Raw genomic sequence first — 10,928 nt, 5'->3', positions numbered from 1 at the left:
CCAGACATAACCATATGTGCCCTGGGAACCTGTGTAGCACACGTGAAACCAGCTCTTGGTGAATCCGGCACCTCACTGATGCAGTGAGTGCAGGGACTCACTTCTGTTAGGTGTTTACCAGAACAGTCATGTGAGTGCCTGGTGCCACCATTCCCGTATTCCATTACCTGAAGTTGCTCAACCTCTCTATTTAGAGCAGAGCTTTGTTTGCTTTCCATTGTGTAAGTGTTTACTTTCTATCTGGTTTGGTCATCTGTCCCTTCTGCTGTGACAGGGCACCACTTCTCCAGTCCAAACAATAGTTTTCTTCCTTTAGGGTTTGGGTAGTAACTCTATATAGTTCTCATTCTGTAGTTTGATGGTGAAATTAAACATGTTCAAACACAGAAATGCAAATTTTTCCAGACAAGGAGAAGTTCCTCTGAAATTTTTTCCTTGTCCATTTTTTTTTCAATTCAGTGCCTCTTCCCCCTTGAGTTTGCCTTCATCTCCTTCATTTTGGTTTCCATAAGCTTACTGCTGGCCACTCTTCCAAGGCATGACTGTAGGGTACTCAGAGTGATTCCTTATCTCTGTCTCCATTTTTACTCAACATCTGCATGCATTAACTTTGAAGTAAATGTACATTTTAATATGAATTATAAAAATGTAATGTAAGAAGCTTCATCTTCGAGTTTGAGCAATTTCCAAACCAGTGTGAAGGGACCGTCAACTTGGTTAAGGGTTTGGAAAAATGTGGAAAGGCATGTTTTAACTTACTAAATTGTAGAGGAGATACTCTGTTCACACTTTCCCAAGTTGGAAGCTCAGGCTTTTTGGGTAGAAGGGCTGGTTTGCTTCCCACTTAGTTTCATTAATGCTAATTGGAGGAAAGAAGGGATTCCCATACTGGCCTTCTTCCATGTTGACAATATCAGGATGAAGAGCTGGGTTGAGCCATGGAACTCTCAGAGAAGAAAGCTGTGAAATGTTTACCAGCTTATCCAATGATATAAGGGGGAGAAAACCCTCTCTGAGCTGGATGAGTAAATTTCTATTCCTGTTGCTGTGCGTGATTATAGTAAGCCTTTGCAAGCTCTCATGTCTATTTTAGCCATTCAGAATGCTTTTATCTGCTTTTGCCTTCACTGTTTTTGAGTCAAGGGTGGTGTTAAGCTGACTGGCTAAATCAGGGGAACTTCATAGGCCATAGCAATCTTAAGAACAAAGATATTAAAGTTCTCTAATTGTTTATCTGTCCAATATTTTATTCCACAATATCCAAAGTTTAAAAGTTGGTGACACAGGTATTCAGACAAAGAAGTGTCTCCCAGTAGCTAGCAATGACCAGGAAAGCTCTCCATCATGTAGCAAGAGAATAGGAAGATACCAGAAACCCAGCAGGCTCAAGGAAGAGTAACAATTATATATTGGATGCATGTAATATTTGATAATGTTGAAGATAAAATGGTCATGTGTAGAATCTGGCATACATCACTATTTCCATAATTCTGATACCCCATATCTGTCATGACCGCACTTTCAAAGTGAAAACTCCAAGTATTCTCTGTTACTCATTTTAGAGAAACTAATCACTCCAAACCAAAAGGATGCTTCCAAAAGAACACACACACAAGTGTCAGCACTGACAAATTGTGATTCAGGAGCAAAGTATGCACTTTTCTCAGAGCAGACGATGTTTCCTAGAGTTTCCTAAGAGTGTTGTGAATGAATTGATCATGAAATATTTAGTAAGGCTCTGCTTAGAGAGGAGCAATTTTGCAAATTTCTGTTCTTGTTCCACTGTAGAGCTCTGTTCCCAAGTGAGTTTTACAATCAAACCTGTTACCATCATTACACAGTCAACTGTGTGAGTGTACCTAAGTGCCAAATTCACATGTAATTGGGAAAAGCCTGCCATTGCTTCCAACTACAGGCCTCTGATACATGTTTCAGGGCTCAGACCTCTGGGCTGATGCCAGGTTGCTGCTAGGGAGACTTCATTCTTTTGAAACCAGTCAGCACCAAGAACCCAGACAGAGGTTTGTGTCCTGCAGTATCGTGGAGTAACTGGCCAGAGCAACACAGTAGGTTGTTCCAGTTGGCCCTGAAAGGTACAGCTCCTGACACATCAATCACTGATGTTGGAAGTGATGACTATGTCACACTAGTTAAAGCAAAGGCAGTCTGGTGTTTCACTGAAGTTCTCCACAGGGCTCCTTGGACTTGTACTTTAGTATAGATTAATGGAGAAAGCAAGCAAAAAACAGAAATCTCTACTAGAGAGCTTATTTATACTAAGTTAAGTCTTGCTACAGCTTGCTGCACCTCCAAAAGCTGTAAATCTTTGAAAACACAAACCAGTCCTGAGTCTCCTAAAGTCAGAATACACTTGTTTTAGCACAACAACAGAGCTTGTGCCCACCAAGATCATTATTGCAGAAAATCTTAAATCTGGGGGTGGTTGAATTTCTAGTAAGCCACATCCAAAGCCCAAATCAAAACTGAGTAGCTGGATATCCTACTAGATCCCTTCCCTTAATGCCCTCTTGTACAAATCTCTCTCTTCTTTGGGAGGACAGGGTAGCAAAAGAAACATAAGGACACAGGACATCACATTGAATTCACAATAGTGGTTATATAGTGTTACTCCTTCAATAGCATGTCAGGCCTATTTTGTACACATGGCAGTAACCTGAAACAGGTTTTCATGTACTGAGGCTTGTTCAGTCACACTGTTGAACATTTCCATACCAAAGAGAGTTTGTATTTTATGAGGTATATCCATCTGCACTTAAGCAAATTTATACTGGGTAGAGCGACTAATCTCAAATTCACTTTTAAGTAAGTGAAAAACCTGAACATACCAGTTATCTCAAATGACAGCTTTTGCAACTGGAATCTCATTTAAAATAAAAATAGATATTTAACTCTTCTTTTTAAAAAAGGCTAGAAGATCTTTCATCAGTTGTACATGTTTCCATGTGCAACTACGGCTGAAGTGCAGGAAGTCTCCGCAGTTATATGACTGCCACTGCAACACTAAACCAGGAATGCATGCTAGGAGCACCTTTCTCCTCCTGTCCACCCAGAATCACTGCAGCTTTCTTAACAGGATGCTTCTTTTCTGTCTTTTCTGTGACTTCTTCCCATGCCTCCTCAGAGTAATGCTGACAGTTGTTGGGGATTTTTCTTTTTTGCCTTCAGCACACAGAAGCTCTATAGCCTAGCTCATTTCCAATGTGGCTGAGCAGGTCTAAACCCCTGCTTTTTTGTCTTTACCACATTAATACTTAAGTAAATGTAGTACATTTACTTAATGAACTCAGAACATTACCTGAACAGTTCTGGTTTTAACTGAAGCAGTTCTCAAGGCAGGCCAGGAATGTTATTATTGGTCAGCTTAGGATTTCCTTGACGTGGAGACAGTATGTTGGCACTAACAATACATATCAGAGCCAAAGCAAGTGACAGCTTCACTAGCCAGTATTTGAGTCACTGAAATAAAAATCAAGTTTCACAACTTGGTATCTCTGCCTGACACATAGCCACCTCAAGATCTTATCCTGTTTTGTGGGTTAGAGCTCTTGGAGTCAGCAGAAGTGCAACTGAAATGGCTGTAATCTATTTGCGGTGACGTCTGTAAGATGGATGCAGTGGTTTATACCTCATATATATCTAGCATGAGTTTAAAATGTCCTTGTTTGTAATTACTATGATCTGTCAGCTGTTATGAGCAGCTTTCTAACTTCTGCTTTTGCAATTTGCTATGTACAGTGTGCAGCCAGAAATTGTTCTTAAATGGTGTACAATAAAGGGCCATTCAGCATATTCAGCAAATATGCTGAAAAGGAACCTGGAACTTCAAGCAAAGGAATTCTAGATTTAACCTTCTTACCCAGCCAGAAACGGGCACACAATAAAATCTGTACAAACTGTACAATGGCTGCATGTATATGATAAGATTATCCAGTGTCTTGCTAGAATACCACTAAAATTATATAAACAAAAGTAGCAAGTAAACTGGAGCAACAAAGTGGCCTGAGGAAACCCATACAAGAGAATTCTTTAGATTTCTAGAAGAGCACAAAAAGGATCCACACAATTACAGCAGACCTTGAAATATGGTGACTGAAAAAGGAAGAATATTTATGAGCAGTAACTTGCAGTGGATTGTGCTTTGAAAAATAAAACTCTGTCTCAGGAGACACTGAGGTATGTTGGAAATTTCACCCTATGTTAGATGGAAGGATTAGTTGCCTTAGAAGCACGTAGAAATGACTGTAGTACTGCTTTCTTCTACCACTTGTAAAAGCTTGGAACAGCATGAAGCATAGGAAACAGAATGCCGAGCTACTTTTTGCCTAAGCTATGACATTCCTTGCAGCAAAAAAGCAATAAAATCAAAGTAGCAGATGTGTGAAAGGTAATGCTCATGATAAAATAAGAATTAATTGTCTACAGCAATTGATTTTCCCTGATTGGAGCATGAACCCTTTGCCTTTGGGGAGTAATTTGCTGTCTTTCATAGGGCTGAGCTCAGACTTTGTAGGGCTGAATATGAATCACTTGCTAAATGCTGTCTCAGATGCTTCCAGAGACAAGCAGAATACTTTGATTAATATTTTGCCAAGCAGTCGATTTTTTGTCTGCTGTATACATGTTTAAGGGTCCTGTACTGGCATCGTCACTGAGTTCATGCAGAAGCTTTGATTTTCCTATTTTTTCACCTTGTTTTTGTTGAAGTGTCATAACAAATAGGCAGTACTGCCATTGTTAGTAGTTTCTACTTGATTAGTCTTCAGAAGCTTTGTGTACAAATTTAATATGGACCTGATGCTAGCCTAATTGCAAGGAAGTCTTAGGAAAAGCCCAAGTAACCTGGAGTGGTGAACATAGCTGAAATTACAATATGTTCCCTCAGTCAAAAATTTTATACTCTCAGGCTGTTTGGGGAAAAATGGCTCATAATTTATGCTTATTACTAGATTTTTATTTCTCATCTATCCACCGTTCTTTAGTACATGTTGTAAAGTCCAAAATACTGTACTTGAGACAGTGATTTTTCTTTGCAACCATTGTGTATCCACTCTGCCACAAACCTAGGTTCCAAAAAGAGGAGCCAAAGGCAAAGAGAAAGGAAAATAGAAAGAGTCAAATTAGAAATAAGAAGTAGAAACTGGATTTCAGTCATCTAATTAGCAGTACACATGGAGGTAAATTAATAAAACCACTTTAAATAGGAGACTGCTATGGCTGTGTCATGCAATAGCTTTTGCTCAGTGCTGGCATATTAGCTCCAATTAAGATTGATCCACCTTAAAACCTGACAGATTTGAAGCCTACGAGGCAGATTTTCATTGCCTTTCCCATATATAAACAGAAGAAGCTTACCCATGACAGAGCCCTCCCTGTGGCATCCCTGTCATTCATTGCAGCACACTGATCAGGACACACCTATTTTCTCAGTAGACTTCCAGTCATCATCAGCATTCATAACACATAACACTACTCAGATGGTTTTGCTTCTTCCCTTTTCCTTCCATGTGTCCTTCAAACACAAACATTAGCTCAGAATTTATAAGAGTAACCTTGCACTTCTCTCTTGTCTTAACCCCAAGGAGATCAACTCATTACAGCACAATAGCTTCTCATAAATCCTGTCCTCTTACAGCCCTCAGCAGAAACTAAAACAGTCTCCAGCTTTCTTGCTGACAAGGTATCAGTGTCCCCCTGCCATACCCATCTACTTAGATTTTCCTTCTTCCCATTACCCAGCTCTACCTGTCACATTCCTCCTTATAACCATCCTTTCAGGGCAAGCTCTTCAGGACTTCCAGCTCCCAGATCTCTCAGGCTTTTGCAAAGCTTGACTTGAGCACTTAGGACAGAGTTCATGAACTCAAGCAGATGTCTACACTGGAGAAGATGAATCCAGTCCTCAGACCTGCCTGAACAGCCTGCAGCATCTCTAATACATTTTATACATTTCTAATTATGTATTTATTTTGTGATAATTCCTTCTGCTGAATCATGTTACAGAAAAGAAGGAAGACAATTTCCCTCACAGGTTTCATTACTACGTTTTGAACTAATAATTTCTTGTTGCTTCCGAAAGTACCTGCAAGAGCTATTTTGTTCTCTACCGAAACTTTCCATTGCCTGAAGAGCTGGCATTCTCCCTAGTCAAAATAAAGCTAACAGTAATGTGGAATACAGAAGTAGTTCATGAGCTGTTTTTCTGTCAGTGGAACCTTTAAAAATGAGTTGGCAAATGCTGACTGCGGTGTTAAGCAATCCCAGCTCCCACTAGCATTTTGCTTTCTCCCTTGGAGACATTCATTCTGTGAGTTTTTATTGCTAAAAAGGACAGCTGGACCACAGCTGTAAATTAGCATTTTGTAGTTGGGGGAAAAAACAACAACAACAAAAGAACAGGAAAAACCTCCATATTGATATTTTCAACAGCCACAGAGAGATTTTCTGATGAATTTAATTAAGATTTCTTCATTTTTCCTACTGGCAGTCACTCAAGGACTATCTTGTTATGGGAATAGAAGAAAAAGTATTGTGTGTATCCTTTTGCCCTGATACTCACCTCTGTTCCCATGGTTCTTGCTCACCTGTGTTAGCAACTGACCTGTGATACTGAAGTTATAGTAAAACAGTGGTGCAGTGTTCACTGAGTTATTGGGCTATGGATAATATTTTGCCTGGATTTTGATAATCAAAACAGGCTCTCCAGTCACAGTAAATACAGTTGCAGATGTCACAGTAAGCTGCTATGTTCCAAAAAAAATGTAGTTAATTTTGAAATTCTTTGAATTCCAATGCTTTCCTTCTTGTATTTCCATGTGCTCTTTTTGTCCTCTGTCATTTCTCTAAATTGCATGTGAATACTCACAGAGATGGGTACTGTAGCGGTCACAGTCACAACCTAAACTATCTTCTTCTTCTTCATGGTATATCAAATCAGTTCATGCCCCAATTAAAGTACTAAGTTCCTATACTGCACAGTTTTAGAAACAAAAGAGAACACAGATCCCGTATGCACCTTGAGTTCAAATAATTCATAGTGACAAGAGGTGAAAATCCTTCATATAATTTGACTTGTCTTCATTGACTAATAAAGTGAAGTGACAAAATAAAGTGATTTTTTTTTTCATGAGATGTCAGGCACAATAGAGGGTGATAGTGTAAGAGGGCTGCTGCCAGGCTTTGCGCCTCCCAGCATTCTATCAGAGAAAACATATTCCTCTTAAACACCCAGACCTTTCTGCTACAAAGTGTAGAGCTTAAGTCAACACTTAGAAGTATCAGAGATTCAGGTGCTGGAGTTCCCTTAATTATACAGCCCTCTGATTCTAGTACCCCTTGTGTTTTTAACAGAGCTTTACCATTATATGTATTATTTATGATCATCATTTTTATAATATTACATCCCAGTTATTATGCAAAGCATCGGGCAAACAGCTGTGATGTACACCTTTGCTCAAAAGACATGGAATACATATAAAATTAAAGGGGGTTACCAGGAAATTTTTATATGGTAGGACAAAGATGGCAATAACAATAAATGATGACTTTCTTTGTGGTCTTCCAAGGGACACAGTGCAGTTTGTTCCAATCCCCCTGTTGTGAGATAAATCTGTTTATGTTTTGATAATTTTAATTCTATAGAAAGTATTACTGTCTCAACCATTGTCTTAGACCTTCGAAGGTCATCAGATCAGGCAGATTTGGATGAAGAAGAGGAAAATTTGAGGAGGACCTTTATGGACAGTCAGAAACAGCCTCTTGAAGAAGATAGTATTATGGTGCTGAGTGACTGGCAAGAAGAGAATTTATATGAGCTGGAAGAAAGTGGAAGAAGGGAAGATAGGCCAGATTTCTGGGGCTACAAGAAGAAGAAAGATTAAGAAAAGTGAAATGAAATATTATTCATTATCATATGAATAATATCATTACAATAGCAATATAGCAAGGCTGTGCTTGCAAGTAGGGAAAAGCTGCCCCATGATTCCCTGCAAAAGAGTAAGCAAGAGTTTTAAGAAAAGTTGGTGACAATGTTTGAACTGGAATCCTAATTCAAATCCATCATTCAAATGTCATGTGGCAGTGGGTAGAGCAGCAAGAACAGCAGCTGCAGCTTTGACTCAGAAGTTAACCACTGTTGTACAAGTGAGTGTAGCTGGAGAGTAAGAGAAGTGTCACTGAGCTTCGTTACTCTTCATTCCTTGTTTACTTCAACTGAGCTCTCTGGATTTGGTGGGCAGAGTGTTACTATTTGTCTACATGAAGTATCAAAAAGCTGTTAAATAATCAGGACTGAGTTGGAGCTGATTCTGTTTGAGGAGACCTGAACTTATTTACAGGATTCACAGCAACTTCAAAGAGATTGCCATTGATGTGGACTTGTTTGGAGGTTTTTTGTGTTTCCTTTTGCAAAGAAAGTCTGCAACAGGATGTAACCTCATAACCTCCAGTCAACTAGTTGCTTTCTTTCATTCAACAATAATTGCTATCTTTTACTGCTATTACAAAATCAACTTTTGCTGATTTAACTCTTTTTGCAAGACTCAGTAATGAATTCAGAGCCACTCCATTCACCATTGCTCACAGTAGCCTTGATGTTTCCCTGGATAAAAGCAACCACACTGAGATGAAGAAGGTTCAGGACTGAGAGACTGAGCAACATAACCAGTTTAAAAGAACATCGGCATAGAATGCACAAGCTACTTCAAGGCTTTCTCCTTTGGGGCATTCCTTAAAACTGGTGGTAAATCACTGCGTGATAACTGGGTGTTAGCTGAAACAAAGTGATTGGCCTGAATGTCTGATACAGGAGGCAAAAAATCTGGATTTGGGACTACCATTTAACTGGTGTCACATTTGTAGTTTGAGCTGATGGTAGTATAAGCTGTTAAACCGGTAATATAAACCTCTCATGAGTGCTAAGCATGGAATATTGAAAGTGAATTAAAATGGACAAAGCAGCTGCGCTTTTTTAATGTTTTTTGGGGATGCATGAAGAAGTTCAATTTACTATAACAATTGGTTCCCCCAAACAATCCCCTTCGGCCCTCCAGGTCTCTGGCCACTCTTTGGAGAGCTGAGAAGGTAATGCCTTGGGATGCAGCATCTATTCCATCCCTAGAGCAAATGGGAGAAGCAGTTCTGAGTTCTGAATGTTCCCAACCTCCCTTATGCCACCAGGTGATGAGCTTCATGTCCTCCTCATTTCAGTTCCTTGCTCTTCAGCAGAAGCCTGAAGAGGGGAAGAGGAAAGGACATCTGAGGGTGGAAATTCACGTTACCAGCAGGCAAGCTGGAAACAATAATTTTTGTTCACATGATTCAACAGTAAGCATTCTCTTTGTTTCCCCATCCTTCATTTGTGTGGTGTTTGTGCTGTGTTGCTTAGCAGCGTTGTGGGGAGCAGTTTCAGCATGACGTTGTACTTGGGAGAAGGAATAAGTAAGGTGAAGGATATACAAGACTGCAAGGGAAAGGACAGGCCTAAAGGAAGGAAGCTAAATCTGTTCTTTAGATAAGCTGTCTCCGACACAGATCTCATTGTAGAACAGACCTTGTCTCCATTCTTGGAAAGTTAAGTGCACAGGTCCAACAAGTTACAAAACTGGTATTTTCCTCTGTTGCTTCACCTAGAAGAAACTTCTCAAAGCTTGTTTTGCTTTCTTCAAGAGCAGCTTTTCAAGGACATGTTTCAGTTTACTGAAAACATTACAAATCTGAGATACTTGTATGCCAGCTGGGTGAGGTTGGTTATTGATGATTAAACATCACTGGTGGGAAGGGGAAGGAGCGTGGCTGTGCCCCATTTAGAGGAGATCTCCTGCCCCCACCTCCCCTCCCCCCTGACAATTCTGTTAAGTGAATTCCTACCCAGGAACTGGTAGGTTCCTCCTCTGGACCACCCTGTGACCCTTGCTGTACATCTGAGCCATTAACTACAGAGATCCAGTCATTAGGAAAGCCAGAGTAAAAAAGTGGAAAGAAAAAGCATAAGCAAACAAAAGTCATCTTTTGGTGTTGATAGACTCCTCCGAAGGAGCTACAGTTTAGGACAGCTTTCAGAGGCATGCTAATAGGTGGGAGAAACCAGCCTGCGGCCTGGCCCCAGCCAGTCATAGGTTGCCTCCTTACCTTCCTTGCACTGGTATCTACTGCAGATAGGGCCCAGAATTTTCTAGGGTTTCTGGCAAAGGATGGCATCAATGACTTATGAAGATGTTGCAATAATGAGCACTTCCTCTCTCACGGCACAGAAACTGAGGACTCAAAGCATAGGCAGAAATCAGATAAAACATCCTAAAGGAAAATTACTCAAAGGCTTTAGCCGGTAACTCAGCAAATATGAGCATGTGCGAGATGAAATATGCAGTGATTTGTAAGTTGGCCAAATCCACGTAGCACTGCACAGAAATGCAAGCTACATCAAAAACACATCCATGACTGTGTTCCTGTTTCTAGCTTTAAAGCACGTAGACACAGTATTTTTCTTCTTTAACCTCATTTCAGAAATTTCTGAATGGATTTGGGTGACTTTCCTTTTCAGAAACAAACTTAGATTACTAAGGAGTATAGAAAAATCTCTTTCAAAAAGGGATAATTTTAACAATATTAAAAAGAGATTACTCAGGAACTTACAGAGTTTCTATCAATCAACCCTATCCATGATACTACCTATTAATTATTGATGCTATTGTAAATCCCCTTCTGAAGTCTAATGCCAGCCAGTTACAACACATTAAAAAAAAGGAAAGCCTACACTGAAGTAAGCTATAGAGCAATTCTGTTGCTTAAAGTTCAGTTGTTTCATCCTGTTAAGGCAAATAGTTGGAGACTCCTGCAGTGCTTTTGGGAACTTCCACTTATTGCAATGTTGAAGTGGTCAGTAGTTTTGTTCAGTAATAACGGTTTTCAAA

Source organism: Strigops habroptila, chromosome 2 (genome assembly GCF_004027225.2).
Source record: "Strigops habroptila isolate Jane chromosome 2, bStrHab1.2.pri, whole genome shotgun sequence".
Classification (NCBI taxonomy): Eukaryota; Metazoa; Chordata; class Aves; order Psittaciformes; family Psittacidae; genus Strigops; species Strigops habroptila.
This window is presented reverse-complemented; position numbering follows the sequence as displayed.